Source organism: Saccopteryx leptura, chromosome 3, assembly GCF_036850995.1.
Source record: "Saccopteryx leptura isolate mSacLep1 chromosome 3, mSacLep1_pri_phased_curated, whole genome shotgun sequence".
Taxonomy (NCBI): domain Eukaryota; kingdom Metazoa; phylum Chordata; class Mammalia; order Chiroptera; family Emballonuridae; genus Saccopteryx; species Saccopteryx leptura.
Window position 1 is genome coordinate 127,154,966 of NC_089505.1, and position 20,341 is coordinate 127,175,306.

The following is a 20,341-nucleotide window of genomic DNA, read 5'->3' on the forward strand; positions in this document are numbered from 1 at the left end:
TTGCCCACTATATTCTCAACACTAATATTGTGTCTGGCATATAGTAGGTGCTTAAGAAATAGCTGTTGAGCCTGACCAGGTGTGGCGCAGTGGATAGAGCGTCAGACTGGGATGCCGAGGACCCAGGTTCGAGACTTTGAGGTTGCCAGCTTGAGCGTGGGCTCATCTGGCTTGAGCAAAAGCTCACCAGCTTGGACCCAAGGTCACTGGCTCGAGCAAGGGGTTACTCAGTCTGCTGAAGGCCCGCGATCAAGGCACATATGAGAAAGCAATCAATGAACAACTAAGGTGTCTCAATGCACAACAAAAAACTAATGATTGATGCTTTTCATCTCTTTATTCCTGTCTGTCTGTCCCTGTCTATCCCTCTCTCTGACTCTCTCTTTGTAAAAAAAAAAAAAAAAAAAAAAAAGAGCTGTTGATTAAATAAAGTACCTGCTGAATTTGTTGTATTGGAACAGCAAGAAACAGACGTCCTGCCACACAATCAAGAAGCCAAATTAAGAAATTAAAGAGTGCCTGACCAGGTGGTGGTGCAGTGGATAGAGCGTCGGACTGGGATGTGGAAGGACCCAGGTTCGAGACCCCGAGGTCACCAGCTTGAGCGCAGGCTCATCTGGCTTGAGCAAAAAGCTCACCAGCTTGGACCCAAGGTCGCTGGCCCCAGCAAGGGGTTACTCGGTCTGCTGAAGGCACATATGAGAAAGCAATCAATGAACAACTAAGAAGTCGCAACGCGCAATGAAAAACTAATGATTGATGCTTCTCATCTCTCTCTCCATTCCTATCTGTCTGTCCCTGTCTATCTCTGCCTATGTAAAAAAAAAAAAAAAGAAAAAAGAAAAAAAAAAGAAATTAAAGAGTCTTTATTAGCCAGCTGCGTGACTGCATGGAGACAGAAGCCTTCAAATCATGTGGTTCTGAACACAGTTTGGGAATAGCTTTTAAAGACAAAATTACATACTGATTGAAGAATGGGGAGGAGAGGAAGCATAGCAGTAAAACAAAGCAGTGAAACAAGCTTTCCTTTTGTTTTTTAAACATATTTATTTATTTATTTATTTATTTACAGGGACAGAGAGAGAGAGAGTCAGAGAGAGGGATAGACAGGGACAGACAGACAGGAACGAAGAGAGATGAGAAGCATCAATCATCAGTTTTTTTGTTGTGACACTTTAGTTGTTCATTGATTGCTTTCTTATATGTGCCTTGACCGCGGGCCTTCAGCAGACCGAGTAATCCCTTGCTCTAGCCAGTGCCCTTGGGTCCAAGCTGGTGAGCTTTTTGTTCAAGCCAGATGAGCCCGCGCTCAAGCTGGCGACCTCGGGGTCTCAAACCTGGGTCTTCCACATCGCAGTCCGATGCTCTATCCACTGTGCCATCCCCTGGTCAAGCAACAAGCTTTCTTACAATGTTTATCTATAGGGTTAATTCAGGGAGAAACATTCTGAGAACACCTGCAACCTTGCCAAACTAGCCCAAGGCCACAGTCTGGGAAACCAGCCTCAAAGTCAGGAATAGGGAGTCTTTTTAGAAAAGTTAAGTCCTGCCAAAAGTCTCTTTGTTTTAGAGAAAGCAAGTTCTGCAAAGAGTTATTCATGCTAAGAGCCTTTCTTTTCTATATTTCAAATTCTCTTAGTATACACTAGATCAGTGATATAGTTAATCACCTGGGGAGCTTTAAAAACCAACCAATGCCTCCCATCAATTCCCCAGGCTTGATGTAATTGTTTGGGGGCAGTGGGACCCAGCATGGGTTCAGGATGATGGGGGCTACTGGTCTAAACCACAGCACTATGGCTTGCATTATTAACATAAAGTGTATTAGTATATAGACCTTGCTGCATTTTTGTACACTGCTTTTAGAACTGGGTCCGAGACTCTTTTTGATTTGGAGAGTGCTGTCCTCTCTCTCCTTTCTCTTTAGGCTGTCTATTCCAGATTTGGAGACCTTACTGAAAAGATACTCTAATGCCAAAGACACCCTTTTAAGCAAAGACTAAATCAGGCGTCGACAGATGGGACACAGTTAATATTAATGGCCTTCATGTAGGTTTCCATACTTGTGGAGCAGGGCAGGACAACGAATCGGAACGCTGAGCCTGCTGCCTCTGACCATGGCTTGGCATTTTAGTTCTGCAGTGAAGTCCTGAGGCCTGTGGGCACAGATGACGGCATGCTGCAACCCTGCCACACTATCAAAGTGAGAAGAGACATGGCATCTACTCCTTCAGATCTCACCAGTTCTGTCACCTTGGGCATCCTTGGGCTTCAGTTTTCTGGTTTGTAGAATGGTGATACTAATGCTTAGCTCTTGGGAGCACTGGGAGACTCAAATGCTATAATGTGTACAATACACAGCACCCAATCACTGTTCTGTTTCTTGGCTTTTCAGTTTAGTTATTGCATCAGCTGTTTTCATAGTCCCCCCCCCCCACTTGGTTTATTGAGTAACAGTTGTAAAAGTTTATAACAAGTCACAGATTGGCGACCTGACTCTCTATTTTGATTGGCTTTCAAAGTGTTTTACAAGAATCCAACTCAATTGCTAGCATTTAAAAACTAGAGATCTTACATAAAAGTCTGGATTTGTGGCTTCATTGAAAACATCTGTGTGACCATAATCGCTGGAGCTAAGTGTTGGCTTCTCACCCTGCTCAGTCCCCATGACTCTCTGCCACCTTTTACCTCATTATCCCTCATCTCCCTGGGTTCCCCACACAGCTGGCCACTAAAGCCTTTGAGTCACAAGTTTGAATCCCGAGTTTATAAAGTGCTTTCACTTACTTCATCTCACTTGAACTTTACCCACAAGGGAGATGTTACTACTACCCCGTTTTACAAGGGAGGAAACTGAAGCTGAGCTGTTATGTGTCCTACTCAGGTTGCGAATATCAGCAATAATCATAAATAGCTAATGTTTATTGGGCATTCAACATGGACCAGGCATTATTCGAAATACTTTACATCTAAATTAATTAAATTCTCACAACAATTTTATTTGATATTTTTGTTATCTTCATTTTACAGGTGAGAAAATTGAAGCAGAAAGAGGTCAGGTGTTTTTCCCTAGATCAGATAGCTAGAGAGCTAAAAATAAATCCAACACTCCTGAGAACTAACGTGCACTTATTCCACTGTCCTGCAACAAAGACTTTCCTTCCTGCCTCACTTTCTTTTTTAAAAATAAGCAAATCTATGGGGTGTCCTTACCTAAATGAGGCATTCACCTGCGGAAAGAGAACAGGGTCCCATGAGAGCCCAGCCCACTCCTCACACAGATGTCACAGCTGGAGGACTGGACAGGAAGCTTCAGGAAGGTCTATATATGAAGGGATCCTGGCAACTCTTGCTTCAACTTCCAGATCTTGGGTCTTGATGGAATCATTCACGGCCATGAAAGCTTGTGACTGTACAAACATTCTGCAGGACGGAGATGGTGTCCTCGGAAGGCTAGCTCAAGGGAGAGAATGGGGGTGTTTAGGGAAGAATGGGCAGAGTTAAGGGAGTCAGCAGAGAGGGTGAAGCACTCTGGGACCAGCAACAGGGGGATCAGTCCACCTGTACGCAGTCCTGAAGTGGGGGAGTGGGAAGGAGCTGTCGCCGAAACCAGAGAGGACTGAAGCCAGCACCCATGAGTCAGAGGGGGCGGGTCACAGCCACAGTCCAAACTGCAGGCTGAGTAGAGGAGTCAGAGCAAGAAATATGCCTGCTTTCTCCTCCTGCCCAGCCCAAAGCCAGGGTACAAGGCACTTGGAACATGGGTGCGCAGTTAGGTCTCCCGGGTCACAGAGCCGGGCACAGGAGGATGGAGAGGGGATGCAGTTGGGACAGTACTATGGAAAATAACCTGCCCAGGTGTTATGATGGTATGTTTATAGGACTCTAGGCATTTAATCACTAACTTTGTCATCTCACTCCTGGGAACATAGTTTGAAGATATGATGCAAATTAAATTTTTATTTGTACTAACTTTTGGAAAGCAGTATGGCTTGATGACAAAGAGCGGGTTTTAAAGTTGGACAGATGAAACTGCAATCCAGGCTCCTCTGCTTCCTAGCTTTCTTGGCTTTGGGAACATTTTGATTTACCTTTCAGAGCCCCATTTTCTTCATCTGTAACACCCGTATCCCCCCCTCAAACAAACACTTTTTTGTTTCAAAGAATCCTTGATTGAGAGACTTAAATGAAACCACATAAAGTGAAGTGTCTGAGCACAGCCTATCACAGGTGCAGTACAAATGGGGGTTATTATTGTTATGATTTTTCATTGCAACATTGTCTGCAACAAAACCTTTGAAAATAGCCTAGGTACCTAACAACTGAGGAATGGTTAAGTAATTAATGCTTGCAGTTTCACTCTATAAAATGTAACCATGAATACCATGGGCCACACACATACGGCCAGTGTCTCCATTCCAGAGCCAAATGGATATAGACAACTGCAAATACTAGTGTTACAATCCGTACTCATAAATATAATGAATGGAAGAGCATGTGAAAAAAATAGAAATAATCAATGTGCCTGGTGAGGATCTGGGTATTTTTGTTTGTTTGTTTTGAAAGAAATATTTAGGTGGTTTGATGACATTTATATAAACATATTATTCAAAATCACATAATTATTTGACCTGAACAAAATAATTTCTTTCTATGGGTGACTATATTCATTTCCTGTGGCTGCTATAATAAATTACTACAATTTTGGTGGCTTAAAAGAACAGATATTTACTCTTTAACAGTTCTGGAAGCCAGAAGTCCTATATCAAGGTGTCCGCAGGGCCACATACCGCCAGAGGCTCTGGGGAGAACCCGTTTCAGGCCTCAGTCCGAGTTTCTGAAGACCCCAGCAATCCTTGGCATTTGTGGCTGCATCACTCCAGTCTCCGCCTCGGTCTTCACATTGCCTTCTCCTCTGTGTTTGTGTGGTCGCCCTGGGACTCACTCTTCAAAGGACACTAGTCACTGGGTTAAGGGCCCAACCACATAAGGGAGAGTAATCTCCTCATTTTAATATCCATAATTTAATTACATCTGCAAAGACCCTTTTACCAAATAAGGTCACATTTACAGATTCCAGGGATTAGGAGGATGTGGACATAGCTTTTGTTTTGGGTGGGGGCAGGGCACCATTCAACCCATTATAACATATAAGAGAATTCAGAAACCGGGTGGGGGGAAAGCAAGCTAAAAACTTCAGAACAGTTGATGGTTATTGGGGGAAGAACTAATGGAGGAAAGAAAAGACAACTTTTTTTTTTTTTAATAATTTTATTTTTTTAATGGGGTGACATCAATAAATCAGGATACATATATTCAAAGATAACAAGTCCAGGTTATCTTGTCATTCAATTATGTTGCATACCCATCACCCAAAGTCAGATTGTCCTCTGTCACCTTCTATCTTGTTTTCTTTGTGCCCCTCCCCCTCCCCCTTTCCCTCTCCCATTCCCCCCTCCCCCCCCCCTCCCCCGTAACCACCACACTCTTATCAATGTCTCTTAGTTTCACTTTTATGTCCCACCTACGTATGGAATAATGCAGTTCCTGGTTTTTTCTGATTTACTTATTTCGCTTCGTATCATGTTATCAAGATCCCACCATTTTGCTGTAAATGTTCCGATGTCATCATTTCTTATGGCTGAGTAGTATTCCATAGTGTATATGTGCCACATCTTCTTTATCCAGTCATCTATTGACGGGCTTTTTGGTTGTTTCCATGTCCTGGCCACTGTGAACAATGCTGCAATAAACATGGGGCTGCATGTGTCTTTACGTATCAATGTTTCTGAGTTTTGGGGGTATATACCCAGTAGAGGGATTGCTGGGTCATAAGGTAGTTCTATTTTCAGTTTTTTGAGGAACCACCATACTTTCTTCCATAATGGTTGTACTACTTTACATTCCCACCAACAGTGTATGAGGGTTCCTTTTTCTCCACAGCCTCTCCAACATTTGCTATTACCTGTCTTGCTAATAATAGCTAATCGAACAGGTGTGAGGTGGTATCTCATTGCCGTTTTGATTTGCATAAGAAAAGACAACTTTAACACAACAACAACAAGTGAAAATACATGTTGAATGAATGGAATGAATTGAAAGGAATTGAGGACGAGCTGTATTAGAAGTCTGAAGTCCTAGACTTGTCTCCCAGCCTTCAGTTTGCTGTGTGCCCATCACTGTGCTAAACTCACCTCTTCACTTCTTAACCTGGTTTTGCCTCTAGCTTATGTCCTATTTTATAAAGGTATCCAACAGTTTGAAAATGAATGTGGAAATCAGGGATGTGTGTTTACTGAGAGACTGAATATATACACAGACAATGGCCAGATAATATATGACACTTGACTTCTGAACCACAGCCTCAGCAGCGAGCAGCCTTGGAAGCAAAACCACAGCCTCTGCAGTCATCAGCCAGAACAGTCAGCACCTGGTCGGTGACCATCAGCTTTCCTGGTCTTTGCTCCCTCTTCAAACTCAGGGCTTGCCAGAGGAAGACAGATGATAAAGATGCTGGTATCCACTCAGCTGTTTCCAGCTTCCCTTTACCAACCAACAACTTCCAATCAGAGCAGCCCTGAACCCTCCCCAGCCTTTGTTTTTAAAGACTTTATTAATTTTTTAAATTTATTTTTATTTTTTAGAGAGGGAGAGAGAGAGAGAAGGGAAGGAGGAGCAGGAAGCATCAACTCCCATATGTGCCTTGACCAGGCAAGTCCAGGGTTTTGAACCGGCGACCTCAGTGTTCTAGGTCAAAGCTTTATCCACTGCGCCACCACAGGTCAGGTCGCCTTTTTTTTTTTTTTTTGTATTTTTCTGAAGCTGGAAACGGGGAGAGACAGTCAGACTCCCGCATGCGCCCGACCGGGATCCACCCGGCACGCCCACCTGGGGCGATGCTCTGCCCACCAGGGGGCGATGCTCTGCCCCTCCGGGGCGTCGCTCTGCCGTGACCAGAGCCACTCTAGCGCCTGGGACAGAGGCCAAGGAGCCATCCCCAGCGCCCGAGCCATCTTTGCTCCAATGGAGCCTTGGCTGCGGGAGGGGAAGAGAGAGACAGAGAGGAAGGAGGGGGGGAGGAGTGGAGAAGCAAATGGGCACTTCTATGTGCCCTGGCCGGGAATCGAACCCGGGTCCCCTGCATGCCAGGCCGACACTCTACCGCTGAGCAAACCGGCCAGGGCCAGGTCGCCTTTTTTTACTGTAAAGCTTTTCTGCTCTCCCACCTCTCTTTGAGTCTTTGCCAAGTGCAAATGATAATGGCTGACTCCCTTGCTATAGCAACCTCTGAATCAATAGCCCTTGTTTGTTATCATTTGGGTGGTCTGTGTTTGTTTCCACAGTAGAGCCTCTCCATTCTGCTCAACTGAGTGCACTTAGGCTCCTACCCCTTGGTTATGACCATTGCCTATGAAATTGAACCACAACAAGCAGTACAGTGCCTGGAACATATTAGATGCTAAAGAAATGACTGTCAAGTGAATGAACAGCCCTCCGGGTTAAGGTGAAATGTGTTGCTGTAGCTCCAAGTTCTTAGATTAAGTTTAGGGGAGTAAGTCTAGAAGATTGCTTTTAGGAAGATTCCAGTAAATTCTTGGTTATTCTGAATTCTTTGGTAAGGGTCTGCATGCCCTCAAATATGCCCCTCACTAAACAGACCTTAATGGTTTTATTTAAATTTTTTTCTTCTTTTCCAAGTGAGAGAAGGGGAGATAGAGAGACAGATTCCCTCATGCGCCCCAACTGGGATCCATCCAGCAACCCCCATCTGGAGCCGATGCTCTGCCCATCTGAGGCCATGCTCACAACAGAGCTAATTTTAGGGCCTGAGGCAGAGGCTCCACGGAGCCATCCTCAGTGCCTGGGGCCGATGCGTTCATACCAACTGAGCTATGACTGTGGGAGGGGAAAAGAGAGAGAGAGGGGGAGAGAGAGAGAAGGGGAGAGAGAGGGATGGAGAAGCAGATGGTCACTTCTCCTGTGTGCCCTGACCGAGAATCAAACCTGGGACATCCACATACCAGGCCAATGCTCTTCCACTGAACCAACCAGCGAGGACCAGACCTTAGTGCTTTTAAAAGATGCAGATGGTGTGTTATGCTTTCAATAATATTGTTGTGAAAAGTCTAGAGTGCCACACAAAATGGGCAGAAGTCGGGTGGTGCTGGCTGTGGGGCATCCATTCACCAGGGGCTATTGTTGAACTAGATACCAGCAGGAGCTTATTTTCCTATCATTTATTGCTCATGAAATTGAATGCATACTACTCTCCTACCAGCCCTTCTCCAAGTGGTTCCTTGATTCTCTTGGTTGTTTAGATTGTGGATAAACAGTCTAGGCTGTTGGGTGGTTACTGGAGAGAAGGGCTGGAGGCAGCAGAGATGACGAAGCCCGAGGGCCTGCAGGAAGGAGCCTCAGAAGAGGCCTCTAAGAGTCTGCTGTGCCCATCAGATACTGGGACCTCAGGACCCTCCACTTCTGTTAACCATGCAAGGTGGCAGGCACTGTTCCCAAAACATGGAGAAGACAATTTCCCTAAAAACAGCAAACATTTTTTCTGGCTCTGCTTTTTTTTTTTGGATTCAAAACATCTTTTTCAAACTCTGTGTAGGTCCTTTTATAGCTGTGTTTAGACAAGATGAACAAATGAAATTTACTTAACACTTCAATTGCAGGGCCTTTGGTTGATCGCTATATAATCTATTGTGAATAAAATTTTGAATTTGCACATCAGCAAGAATTCTGCCATGATATTGTTCTTGTCTCCCTCTCTCTTTACTTTCCCTCCCCTTCTCCCTCTTTCCCTTGCCCCATCCATACTAAAATGCTCGCCGTTTCCCCAGCCTCTCACCCCTTTCTGTCTGAGTCCTTGCACGTTATTCCCACTACCCGAAATGCCCTCTCCACTCAATCCATCCAGTGAACCAAACAACCCTTTAAGACTAAATGCAAGAGAGGGGTTCTGGGAAGATGATATAATAGGAAGCACCAGGAATCTGTTTCCCCACCTAGACATACACCAGCAGAATCTAATGTAACCACAGTTGAACCTTGAACAACACAAGTGTGAACTGCAGGGGTCTACTTATATGTGGATTTTTTTCCACTAACTATCCAATCAGTCCTCTGTATCCCTGGGTTTTGCATCTATGGATTCAACCAACCACAGGTCAAAAACTATCGGGAATTCGCAAATGCGGAGGGCCAACTGTATACATTGTTCTGTGCCGTTTTATATAAGAGACTTGAGCATCTGTGGACTTTGGTATCCATGTTAGGGGGTCAACTACCAAGGATGGCTGTAGTTAAGTTTGGGGGGAATCAAAAGTTACATGTGAATTTTTGACTGCACAGGGGTTGGAGGTTGGCACCCCTATACCTTGTGTTGTTCAAGAGTCAACTTTATTTTGGAATTCTGGAGTCTGTTCAAGGCTTGCAACTTCCAGGGGAAGGAGTGAATGGTAAATTGCAGTTTATTTTAGCCAATTTCAGCTCTTAGCACAGTAGCAGCTGCCTGTGCACCGTCCACAGCCACATGGCAGGCAGCTGTGCGTGTATTCCTAGAGCAGCTTGCACACAGCTTGCAGGATCCTTTTTCAGGGCAAAAAGGATCCTGTCCTCCAAATATGTGGGATCTTCTCTGATCACCAATTGCTTCTTCTGATCATAGAGGTGTGGCAAAGAGGTGGGCTGCAGTTTTTGTTGCACCCAACCCATCCAGGTGAAGGTGACTTCCAGCGGATTTAAAGAACTGATTCCCTCTCCTCCCTCACACACCCTTCTTTATTTTTATTTTTTTCTTTTCTTTTGGTAGACAGACACCAAAGACTAGGACACTCAAAGACAACTGCATAGCCTCGCGAGTGGTGGGCTTGATAGTGAAGATAGGAGGGCAGCATGCTGGTTCAAGTTGTGTTAGGAAAATGGCTGTGTTAGGCTTGCTCGCTGGTGTACCGGCTGCAAGCACTTTGCTTGGTTAGTGAGTGAGCACGTGGCAGAGGCATGTGTGCCTAACCTATGTAAGGCTAGGGTGCTCACGCTCAGTGGGGTTGCTGATGGTGGATTGCCTGCTCTCCACTGTGAGGGGCCATTTTGCTGTTTCTTTGCCTGATAGGCAGTTTCCCCTGCCAGTGTGCTTGTCCACTGTTGTGAGACTCTATTAAATAGAATGGCCCAACGCTTTCCGGCTCCGCTGTTTCTCTACCGTCTGCCCAAATCCAATGTGGACCTGCCTGGCCTCTTCCACTGGCATTACAAGTTATAGTTGTTGGGGTTGTTCTGTTGTGCCACGGGGGCTCTATGAGTTTGGGACCCAGTCACTGCCTTGTTAGCAGGTGCAGCGGAGCTTCTTTGACGTGTGTGGGATGTGCTGAGTGCCCTGGAAGAGTTGGGGCGGATATCTGCACAGGCTGTGGGAGACAACTGGGTTTTCCCTTCAGTCTCGCGCATGTACCGAGATAGTTTTCACCCACCTTAAATTGTTATTCAAAGAAGCCTGTGACTTCATACATTTGACTTTTTAAAGAACAGATACCCATATTTAAAGCTCAAAACTCTGATGTGAAAAATTCAGAACTAATTTAGAAAAACCGCTGAGTTGTGGAGAGAAATTCCTGATCAAAGAAAAAAATACATGAAGATAGCCTGACCAGGCGGTGGCGCAGTGGATAGAGCATCGGACTGGGATGCGGAGGACCCAGGTTCAAGACCTTGAGGTCGCCAGTTTGAGCGCGGGCTCATCTGGTTTGAGCAAAAAAGCTCACCATCTTGAGCCCAAGGTCGCTGGCTTGAGCAAGGGGTCACTCAGTCTGCTGTAGCCCCACGGTCAAGGCACATATGAGAAAGCAATCAATGAACAACTAAGGTGTTGCAACAAAAAACTAATGATTGATGCTTCTCATCTCTCTCCGTTCCTGTCTGTCTGTCCCTCTCTCTGTCTCTCCCACAAGAAAGAAAGAATACATGAAGATATTTACAAGGCAGACTGGCAGGCATACAGAGGAGAGATAAACAGAATTCAAGAACAGCTAACTCCAAGTCAGATGATGTCTTTGGAAAAAGAAATCATACCAAAACGTTTAATAAAGAAAGCTATAATTTAAAAAGTTATGTTGTACATATTGTTTGATTAAAAAAGAGAGAGTTAACAATGCTTAAAAAAGCAAAAAGACCTCACTGAGCTTATAACATTTTTACATTTGAATCTTCCAGGAAGCTAAGAATGGTTCATCACAGTTAAAGCTTAAGACTGTTAATGAAAACTGAAAAAATCTCTCTAGTCCTCAAAAACAAAATAATAAAATTTGTTTTTATAATAAAATGAAATCTTCTGAAGAACAAATAGATGAAGTTGGGCAAAGTGATCTTCTCCATCACAAAATGCGGCCCCGAGAAGTGTTAAAGAGAAGATTCAGCTATGTTTATAATGGATAAACACAAGAAACCAACTAGAATTCAATACCTGAAGCTGTTGTAAGATCGGAAAGAACAAAGTTGGTAAACAGTCTAGACTTAATTCCTTTTTCTTTAGCCCAGGGACTTCTGCTAGTTCAATACATTTTGTCATAGTATCTTGTTTTGGAAAATCCAACCAGATAAAAGTTCAGGTGTGATTTATGTTGTGTTTTGGAACTACCGAGGGTCAAAATAATCCATGAAATGTAGCAGTAGTCCCTTTACCCTCCATAAAGGTAAATCAGACTGTGACAATTTCTAATGACTGTGGAAAGAGTGTTCTTGTTCCTCTATATAATAGAGGCAGAATTTTCCTATTCAAAATGTCTCATATTGTAGAGCCATAGTGTTCTGTGATATAACTGCATTTGTAAAAGAGCACCCAAAATTCATGCAGGTAAATTCCAATTCCTATATGTAGTTCATATAATAGAGTTGATGGTGGTGCATGCAAGGGATTGCTGGTTTCAGTAGTAACTTTTTTATGTAAGCGATGGAGAGATTTATGGACCTTTTCCTCACTGTCTTTTTTTCCCTAAAGTAAAAACTAAGAAATTATGTACCAAAACTATGCGTACTGTTTTTATGTTGCATAGAATAAAAATTTTGTATCTCTTAATTACGTATTTTAAAGTGAGACATTTGTTTTTCAGCTTCTTTCTGTCTTTTCCTTTTTAAGTAGGGATTTGTATTCTGAATTATTTTTTCTCTCTCGTATAAGTATATTGATCCAGAAAGTAGAGGATTTTTCTGGTAAGTTTTAAAATGAGAGATCTAAAAAACCAAAATTCTCCAAAGTCTTTAGACTTGGAACTTTTAATTTAAAAATATTTTATATAACATATAAAAGTCTGTATAAGGGACAGACAACTTTGGCCTGTGGGCCAAATTTAGTGCACTGCCTGCTGTGGATGGCCAGTGAGCTAACAATTGTGTTTACAACTTAAAATGATTTTCAAAGAAAGAATATTTCAAGATACATGAAAATTAATATGAATCTCAGTGTCCATATATAAAGTCTTATTAAAACACACCTATACTCATTTATTTATTTATTATTTATGGCTACTTTTGTGCAAACAAATGACAGTGTTCAGTAGTTGCTACAGAGACTATGTAGCCTGCAAAGCCTAAAATATTTGCTATCTGACCCTTTACACAAAGAGTGTGACTACCCATGGTCTATAGTCGAGTGTATATGACAACTATTTAAACATATTAATATGCTGGGATCATTTTTAAAAACTATTTCAAAGGTTCTTGGTTTAGAACCTTTGTCACTATGGTCTTAAGAGGAAAGAGGTCAAATCACTAAAGAAGTTAAACAAATTGTTGCCCCACAGTGTTAACAAGAATTATATTTCAAATTATGTTGCAGTATAATAAAAACAATACATCTAATGTGAAAAAAAACCCCTGCATATACAGAGAAAATTAGAATGTGATTAAACATGCCCAGGGAAAGGCTCCGAAAAGACCTGAGAAGACCTTTAATTTATGCCTCTTCAGCACAATGACAGACTCCAACAACAAAGTAAACAAAACAATAGCAAAGAATAGCAAACCCTGAGGAAGGGGGGAAATCTGATCCAGAGTGACCAAATTATTAGATTCAAATGTCCAGAGTTTAACAACAACATCAACAAAAACACAAGGCATACAAAGAAACAGGAAAATATGTCTTATTCAAAGGAAAAAATAAATCAACAGAACTTGTTCCTGAAAAAGACCTAATGGCAGATACACTAAACAAAGACTTTAGAACAACTATCTTAGAGATGCTCAAAGAACTAAAGAAAAATGTGAAGAAAGTTAAAAAAAAAATTATGTGTGAGGCCCTGACCAGTTGGCTCTGTGGTAAAGCATTAGCCTGGTGTGTGGAGATCCTGGGTTCGATTCCCAGTCAGGGCACACAGGAGAAGGGCCCATCTGCTTCTCCACCCACCCACCTCTCGCTTCTCTCTCTCTCTCTCTCTCTCTCTTCCCCTACTGCAGCCAAGGCTTGATTGGAGCGAGTTGGCCCCAGGTGATGAGGATGGCTCCATGGCCTCTGCCAGAGGTGCTAAAAGCTCATTTGCTGAGCAATGGAGCAATGCCCCAGATGGGCAGAGCATTGCCTGCCAGTGAGCTTGCTGGGTGGATCCAGTCAGGGTGCACACGAGTCTGTCTCTCTGCCTCCCCTCTTCTCACTGAATAAAAACAAAATGAAAATTATGTGTGAAATTAAAATATCAATAAAGAAAGAGAACATCCTAAACAGAAATAAAAAGGAAATTCTGGAGCTGAAAAGTACAATAACTGAAATGAAAAATTCACTAGAAAGATTCAAAGGCAGATTTGAGGAGTCAGAAGAAAAAGTCAGTGAACTTAAAGATAGAACAATGGAAAATGCTTTCTTACAAAATGTCCTGGCTACTGGGATAAGAGGAAAACAATAGCTAGGGTGGCGTGGTTTATGTGGGCAAAACAGGGCTGGAGATGACCCGGAAATTTCCCCCTAAGTGACCCTGTTGGAATGTGAAAATAACTGGGGAAGAGAGAGAGAAAGAGAGAGAGAGAGAGTCAGGAATGTGAATGACTTCTTATAGTACCCTGATGGTTAACTTAATGGCTCAAGTCTGGGCCGTGATGCCCAGATATTTGGTCTAACGTTATGTTGATGTTTCTGTGAGGGTGTTTTTGGATGAGATCAACATTTAAATTGGTGGACTTTGAGTAGAGCAGATTGCCCTCCACAGTGCAAGGCTTCATTCATCTAATAAGTTGAATACCTTAAGAGAACAAAGACTGAGCTCCTTTGGGCAGGAAGGAATTTTACCAGCAGACACCTTTTGGACTTAAACTACAACTCTTGCCTGAGTCTCCAACCTGCTGGCCTATCCTGCAGAGTTTGGGCTTATACCTCCATAATCGCATGAGCCAGTTCTTTCTCTCTCTCTCCCTCCCTTAACCCTCTTCCTCTCCCTGCCCCTCCCACTCCTGCACACACACACACACACACACACACACACACACACACACACACACACACATCCTGTTGGTTCTGTTTCTCTGGAGAACCCTGAATATACAAGTACCTTCAGTGCCAAGGAGTCAGAATGGGAACCAGTCAACCAGAGCAGAATGTTGGAGTCCCTTTTGAATGAATATTTGTGGCATTCTGGCAGACATGGCAAATTACCCAGGAGCAAGAAGCCAGTTCACAGTGCCTCAGAGTGCCACCCCTGACTTCTTCCACTAACCCCATCAATCCATCCAATGACTGTTTTATATGTTTTACTGTTCCCACCCTAGTCTGAGCCATCCAGAGAAATCCCCAACCAGCTACTATACACGGCCCTTGACAGCCCAGCTGTTGCTAACTCCCCACTTTGATCCCTGCCGTTCCCAACATTTGCTCAACACGCCGCTGTGCAGAGCTCTTTGCCACCACACGTGGAGTCCATGCTTTTTTATGCCTCGGTGTTTTTCATTCACCCAACAAATCTCTAATGAGGACTGACCTTGTGCACTACCTGTGCTAAGGGCTGACCACATAGTTCCAGGCCTCTGGAGCTCAGAGTTCAGAGGAAAGACAGGCCTGGAAGCAGGTGAGTGCAACCATGGTTGGCAATGCCCCAAGGGGTTCGTACAGGCTGCAGAGGGAGCAAGGTAGCAGGTGGTAAAAGCACTTCTCGGAGGGCAGGAAGACCAGGATTTCACACATGTTCTCCCCTCTGTTGTCTTGTGCCTCTTCCCCATTGAACTTACCCCACAGCTCAGTATCCTCTAAGCCCAGCTAAATACCATCTCTCTACTGAGTAGGGCCTACTGCAGCCTCCACCGTTCTCTCCAGAGGCCATTCACTGCTTCCTCTCCAGGACTCCCTGACATTTCATACTTACCACTTTCCTCATTTATCACACTGAGTAATACCACCAATACCTCTCCAAGTGTCTGCTCTGGGCTGAGCCTGTGCTCGCCCTGCTCCCACCCTGTGCAGGGTACTGTGGCATCACCGCTGACTCAGAGGGGTCAAGTTCCTTGCTCAGCACCTTGTTGATCATGAACTTAAATCACTTACAACCTCGGTGCCGAGCACCCTGCCTGGCCCAAAGTAGACAGATGTTTGTCTAGTGGAACTACATTTTGTTTCAAAGGGCATGACTTTGCAAGCTGAATGGAATGGAATAAACTAGAGCTATCAGTCAGGAAAAGCTTCAAAAGCAGAGGGTGCTTCTTTCTCTTTTGCCATCACTGACGTGTCTTACTGTCTGGGAGAGGCCCAGGAGGGGGAAGCCAGGCTGTCCCATCGTTGGTACGGGTTGTGGCACCTTGCTGCCACTAGTCGACACAATGTGGAACCCGGCAGCTCTGCAGTCACCCCTGTGAGAGGCTTTCCCTGGTGCTGTGTCCCTGTCCCTTCTGTGCATCTGCTGGGGTCTCTCCTGGCTGGAGCTGGCCCTGCTGAATGCCAAACATCTGCAGACAGGATTTTCAAACAACTGGCTCAAAGTTCTGAGCTCTTGTGGTCTCATCCAAGGGCCCAGCTGTGGTGGGCAGGCTTCTTTTCCTCAGCTACCAGCTCCAGGGTGGTGTAAAGCACACTAGGCTTGGGCTCAGAGGCTGGGATTGGGTCTCATTTCTGCCACTTCACAGCTAAATGACACCAGACCTCAGTTTCCTTCCTGTGAAACAGAAATGAAGAATGTTCCTACCTTATAGAATTGTTAAGAGAAAATGATAAATGTGGGACATAATTTTTAAAATTATTTTGAGAGAAAAGAAGGGAGAGAGAGAGAAAGAGAGAGAGAAGGATCAACTTGTTGTTCCACTTAATTGTGCACTCATTGGTTGCTTCTCATATGTGACCTGATGGGGACTTGAGCCGGTGACCTCAGCGCTCCAGAGCAACACTCTATCCACTGTGCCACTGGCCAGGCAGGGGACATGCTTTCAACTGCTTTTTGTTATAATATGTGAGAGACTGTCGATAATTCAAAGAAGCAATAGTTCCTCGAGTTGCCGTCTCAGGGTGATGTTCCCAGCATGGCAAGTATGCCTTTTTTTTTTTTTTTGGTATTTTTCTGAAGTTGGAAACGGGGAGGCAGTCAGACAGACTCCCACATACGCCCGACCAGGATCCACCCAGCATGCCCACCAGGGGGCAATGCTCTGCCCCTCTGGGGCATCGCTCTGCCACAACCAGAGCCATTCTAGCACCTGAGGCAGAAGCCACAGAGCCATCCCCAGTGCCAGGGCAAACTTTTGCTCCAATGGAGCCTTGGCTGCAGGAGGGGAAGAGAGAGACAGAGAGGAAGGAGAGGGGGAGGGGTGGAGAAGCAGATGGGCACTTCTCCTGTGTGCCCTGGCCGGGAATCGAACCCGGGACTCCTGCACGCCAGGCCGATGTTCTACCACTGAGCCAACCGGCCAGAGCCGAGTATGCCCTTAAAATAGCAAATGCCAAGATGTCTAGACAACCCAGTCAGCTATCTGAGTTCATTATTGAAATGCACATAACAGAAAAACTTCTTGTTGAGCTGTTTGGACTAGATGGAGTAATTTGTAGAGTCACCTTGGAACTAGCCCAGGATCTGGAGGCAAAAATTCTGGAAATAAATTCTGGATCCCCAGTTTCTGTGTGTGTAACCTAAGCATTATTGTTCAGCTCTGAAATTGGGACTATACTCTTTATCTTGCATGTACCCTGTGACCCAACAATCTGCTTTGGGATTATATCCCAGAGAATTTCTCTTATAGGTGTGCACGGGGTCTTGTAGGAGGATGTGCATCTCAGTGGTGTCTGTGGTAGCAGACGGCAGAGGTACTGAAGGTTTTCACCACCAGAGGAATGGATAAGTACATGGTGGTGGATGTAACTATGGAATTCTGACAGCAAGCAGAGGCAAGAGGCAAGGACTAGATGTACAGTGGTACCTTGAGATATGAACAGACCAACATACTTTTTTAAGATACGAGCTGCAACTCGCCCTGTATTTTTGTTCGAGATCCGAGGGAAATTCCGAGATACAAGTCATGATTTGGGAAGCTGCTGCTAGTTGGCGCATTGGCGCACGGGTCCAGTATCAGCAGTTTGATATACGAGTTGACTGTCTTATGAACTCGGTTACAGACGAATTAAATTCATATCTCATGGTACCACTGTATATGCAGCAATATGGATGAGTCATCAAAATGTGTTGGGTAAAAACAGAAGAGACAGAACCCATAATCACAACACCACAGACATAAATAGAAAACACAAGCACACACTAAACAAGAGAACAGTCTACAAGGATACATGCATACTTATGGACCTATATCAAACGCATTAGAATGGATGCCTATGAGAGGAGATGAAGAGGAGTGAAGATTAGTGGTGAGGGGGGGAAACAAAGCCAGAAAAAAAGCATTGCACAGACCGATGACAGTAATAGGCTATTAACCAAGAGGTGTAATCAACTTGTTTTCTGCATCAGGAATTAAAAAAAAAAAATCCCTGCCTCAAAGTATTGTTGAAATTATACATAACATTCACAAAGGTCCCTGGTACAGCACTTGGCACATGGTAGCTGTTCCAGAAGTGACAGCTCTTTTTGTATTTTACTCGTCGAACACAAAATGTACCAAGTAGCTAGTTTGTGCTGGGTGTTGTGTAAGGAATTCCAGAAAGACAGAGCCTGGGTGTCTCCCAGGGACTGCGCATGGCAGAGGGGATGTAATATCAGCAGGGAGAGGGAACCCTCATCCAGATCCAGACATCATGCTGTCAGACTCCCTCACTATCCACACTGAGGCTGAAAGAAGTGACTTGCTCAAGGTCACACAGCAAATTAGTGCCTGGTTTAAAGACAATTGTCCAGGTCTCCAGGACCCTTTTCAGAGCATTATCCAAGCCAGTACAAATGTATCCTAGACCAGTGGGAAGCTTCTATCTCCTGTCCTGTTTCTCACCCCAGCAACCTTCCCTGAGGCCCCTCCTTTGTTTATACTCCCAAACGTGTGTGTGTGTGTGTGTGTGTGTGTGTGTGTTTAATGGAGAAGTGAATTAATTTATTGTTTTAAAAATGACCTGGCCTGTGGTGGTGCAATGGATGGAACATTGACCTTGGAACACTGAGGTCACTGGTTCAAGACCCTGGGCTTGCCCGGTCAAGGCACATATGACAAGCAAGCAATGAACAACTAAAGTGAAGTAACTATGAGTTGATACTTCTCAGTCCCCAATCTCCTGTCTTCTCTCTGTAAATTCAATAAATAAAATCTTAAAAAAAAAGAAGTTTGGTAACTAAGACCTTTCAGGACAGGAGGCCGACGCGGAGCAGGCGGACAGGTCTGGACCCTGGCAGAGGGGGCGCTGTGGAGTCGCTCCGCTGCTCTCCCTCTGCGCAGCTGCTCAGCCGCTTTAGTGATCCCAGAGTCTCCCCATCAGAAGCAACCTCACCCCCAGCCCTCAAAATTGCTCCGCCAAATCTTACCACCCAAATGCTACTCCAAGGAGAGAGAGAAGTGTCCCTATAACCCCTTTCTAGCCCTTGTTGTTCTTTTCCTCAGCCCAAAAGAGGCCAAAGGGTCCACCAGAGCAGGAGTAAGGAAGTCTCTAACACAGCTCAGCTCTCTGAGATCAGATGGAGGGGGAGCGGGAGAACTCGGGGCCTGGCTCACAGGGTGCCGTGTCTTGGGCAGCAGGTCCTTGTGATGGCTCCAGCAATACGAGGAGGTGTCACACAAGTTCAGAGGAACAGAGGGACAGGTCTCTGAAGACTCCACCAGCATCTTGCCAGCCTTGATCCATAAGGCTATTCAGGAAACCCCAAATGTTTTCCCATAGATTTCAAAACAAGATTGACAAAGAACTGAGTAACATAGAGGTTTTCCAGGATGAGCACAGTCAGTTATGCATCAGATATGAAGGCAAATGAAGGGAAAAGATTTCTTTTGGTGATGGAAACTCTTCACCTCCTGGGGGTTCGATAATGCGATGCTGAGGAGAAGAATGGCTGAGATTTAATGAGCACTTCCTCTGTCCGCTACTAGAGTGTTTCCATTTAGCTCTCACACAGCAACCCTATGGGCTGGGTGCTGCCAGGTGCCCATTGTACAGATGAGGAAATAGGACACAGAGAGTTAATGACTCACCCAAGATCACACTACTGTAGGAGATTTGAATCTAGATTGGTTCCATCCATAGTCCATTGGCCTAATTGCTGAAAGAAACAGCAGCTAAGCCTTAGTCTGATCATCAGGAATCTTCCAGTGTGTGCCTGATTAGGCAAGATCAACAAATGATTTCCACTCCGACAGGAATCCAAAGCATCCATCATTCAGTGCTCATTTTCTCTTAAGGATACTTCTTAGGGAAACGCATTCCAGAAAGACATCAATCTACAGCCTTTGTAGCCTACTTTTGTTTTCCACATCCTCAGTAGTATCCTAATATTTTATGGCATGCTCTCTGCTAGTTAAACAACAGAACATATCATGGGGTTTTATTGTGTCTAACCTCCCTTCCAGTGCTTTTCAGCATTTTCAGTAGCACCACCGCTAATGGAATGTTTAGATAACATTATTATAAAACACAATATCTAAATAAAAGCCACCACAATAATCGATGACATTCTGCTGCGTGCAAACCACAGCCTGGTTCACACAATCCTGACAGAACCGGGCACGGGTTTCTGTTTACCCGCGAAAGTGGCGCCACCGTGCGGCAAGAATGTAAACACCGTTCACAATTTAACTTGGATAACCTGCTTTGAAATTGTGTGTCCTGATTAATTTTTTTAAATAAGAGAGTTTGCATTATTTTAAAGTGGTACACATAAAATCAGGATTTATTATCTCATTTTACACTATTTCAAGATTTCAAGGAACCTCTAAAGCCACCTTCAGTTGAACAAAGAAG

At 44.4% G+C, this 20,341-nt stretch overlaps 1 pseudogene; it reads left to right on the forward strand.

The window, feature by feature from the left end:
• The first annotated feature begins 10,360 nt into the window (after nt 1-10,360).
• Nucleotides 10,361-11,433, forward strand: LOC136398316 (transcription factor A, mitochondrial pseudogene; annotated as a pseudogene).
• The last annotated feature ends 8,908 nt before the right edge of the window (nt 11,434-20,341 follow it).